This window comes from Cryptotermes secundus, unplaced genomic scaffold, assembly GCF_002891405.2.
Source record: "Cryptotermes secundus unplaced genomic scaffold, Csec_1.0 scaffold8000, whole genome shotgun sequence".
NCBI lineage: Eukaryota > Metazoa > Arthropoda > Insecta > Blattodea > Kalotermitidae > Cryptotermes > Cryptotermes secundus.
In genome coordinates this window covers 4,023-6,630 of record NW_019720916.1, presented here as the reverse complement: position 1 = coordinate 6,630, position 2,608 = coordinate 4,023, and the positions used below count along the sequence as shown (strand labels likewise).

Genomic DNA, 2,608 nt, shown 5'->3' with positions numbered 1-2,608 from the left:
TGAGGTGAAAACTGCCACACACTGGTCTGAGTAATGATGCTGACCAATCATGAATGAAGCAAGACTGCGTCTTTTGTCTCATGTCTTGATGCTTGTTTGACAAAGTTGCTGTGTGGCCGCCCTTACAAAGTGTAAGGGCAGCCCTTGCATAGCAATATAATAGTACTTCTGAAGTAGCTACAGGTGTACAGTATTTTGTCTCTTGCAGCAGTCTTTGCTTTGCAGTGTAACCTGACTGTAGGAAGTAACCACAAATTTACATTGTTTACATCTCCTGGAGTGATCTTTGCATTGCACTATAACCTGATTGCTGATATTCCTATAAACTGACACTAAATAAATATTTTACAGTTGAATAAAATGTATGAACAAAACCTAAATGTATACATTTTTTAAGATTGTAAAAGACTGAGCTGAGTTAACTTTAGGTCATGTTATTACAACTTTCTGACAGATGCCAGAACAGTCAATGCAGCTTACTACTCAGACCTTCTGGCAACAGACGTGAAGGAAAAGAACCGATCCAAGCGGAAGACAGGTGGAAAGCAGGTAGCCTTCCTTCAAGACAATGCACGCCCCCATACGGCCAAAACAACAATGGAAACCCTCCAGAAATTGAAATGGAACCTTCTGACACATCCGCCGTACAGTCCCGATTTGGCCCCAAGTGATTTCTACCTGTTCGGAAGGCTCATATCAGACTTGCAAGGCAAGCGGTTTGTGGACAACGACGCCATCATCCAGACTGTTCGGGAGTGGATATGCCGCCAACCTCAAGCCTTTTTTTAAAAGGGCATCAGGATGCTTCCAGAACGTTGGAAAAAATGTGTTGACTCTGGAGGGGAGTACGTTGAAGACCGACATGTGCAAGTAAGTGTTTGGCAATTATGGTTTTTTTTTAAAAAAAATCAGTCCCAGTCATATTTGAACCACCTTGTAATATGATATTGTGACATGTTGCGCAACGGAGGACACCCACCTCCCCAGCGGTATGTGGCGGTAACGTAGCGCTCACGTTACTTTGGTAATAGGCGAGTCCCCGCCCCGCCACTCTCCCCACGGTGATGTAACGCGCAACGCGCGGTGACGCAACACGGTGATGCGGCACCGCTTCCTACTGTGACGTGGCACGTAACAGGCACACACAGCCCCTATATAAGAGAGCTGCGCTGCCTGCGGAGTTGAGTTGTAACGTGGCCATCGCCGAAAGTTCCGAGTTAGTTCCGAGCAAGCCTACGAGTGAGTGTGTTAACAACAGTTCTCCAGTCAGCCGACTACAGTTGTCGTATAGCCACCGTCGCGGAAAGAAGAACCGGACATGTGTGTAACTGTGTACTTGGGAGTGTGTGAGACTGAGAGACTTGTATAGCTCCCGTACTGTGAATACATGTAGCCTACTGAAGATAGAGTGAACTGATTTGCGAATAGGGTTATAAATCGTGAAACCCCGCAACAGTGTTAACAGATTATTGCGATTAGGGTTATAAAGTGTGTAACCCCGCAACTGTGTTATAATTAATTGTAGCCGTTACTTGTACAGCGAGTACAGCTCAGCCACCGACATTCAACGGAAGTTCAACATGGAGCGTGTTCCAGCGACAATTCGAGGCCGTAGCAGAACACAACCAATGGACGGACAGGGAAAAATTAACATACCTCATCACCGCTCTGAAGGGCCGGGCGGCAGAAGTGCTACCTGGCATTCCGACAAATTGAACTTATGAGGAAACGCTTCAGGTACTAGAGGACCGTTTCGGTGACCAACCCTTTGCAGCTGCCTGCTGCTGCCAATTAAGAACAAGGACCCAGAAACCTGGAGAATCACTGCAAGACTTTGCCACGGCCATTGAACTGCTTTCCCATCGTGCCTACCCCAATCTACCTGCAGACCACATAGGAAGAGAGGCAGGAACAGCCTTCGTATACGGAATACAAGATGCCGATATAAAGATCCAGTTGCTGCTAGGAGGTGAGAAGAAGGTAAACGAGGCCCTCCGACAAGCACTAGAGCTACAAGCGATACAGATAGCAGCTAGACCTCACGAAGATAGCACCAAGACATACCGGAAGTACCGATAGTCCGCCACCCAACGAGGAGATGGAAGGCAATCAGGGTGCTGGAGTTGTGGAAAACTGGGCAACTTCGCGAATAACTGCCCCTACGAAAGGAAGGCTAATAATGAAATGTGCCGAGAACATGAAGATAGGCCACGCAGATACACACAGGAATTTCCAAGAAGGCAGATCATACTGATTTCTCTATATAATGGAGTACATGATGCATTTTGTTTTATGTATAGTTTATTAAATGCAGTTCAAACTTTGAATTTGATTATTATTGCATACTTTTTTATAAACGTGTTATGAATTGAAATCCATATCTTAAATTCACACCTACAACTTCCCTTGAAGTGTAGAAGTATAAAGTTTCTGATAAACACTTGTCTGTATCGTAACATTGAATCATGAAGCACAACTGTAGCAAGAGAAAATAAATTTGTTAAGGTGCTTGAAGTCTGTAATCTCAATTATTGAATGTGAGATGCTTGCATTGAGATTCAATTTTCATGTGTTGTCTTCTTATCCATATTACTTTTATGGGTAGCAA

General features: G+C 44.7%; 1 protein-coding gene across 1 annotated transcript in view; it reads left to right on the top strand.

Moving 5' to 3' along the window:
* Positions 1-494, top strand: part of LOC111873773 (pre-mRNA cleavage complex 2 protein Pcf11-like) — a 6,808-nt gene extending 6,314 nt beyond the window's left edge. The window contains exon 6 of the transcript XR_002844432.2: positions 455-494. The gene's annotated coding sequence lies outside the window, so the exon portion shown is untranslated. The remainder of the gene's footprint in view (positions 1-454) is intronic.
* The last annotated feature ends 2,114 nt before the right edge of the window (positions 495-2,608 follow it).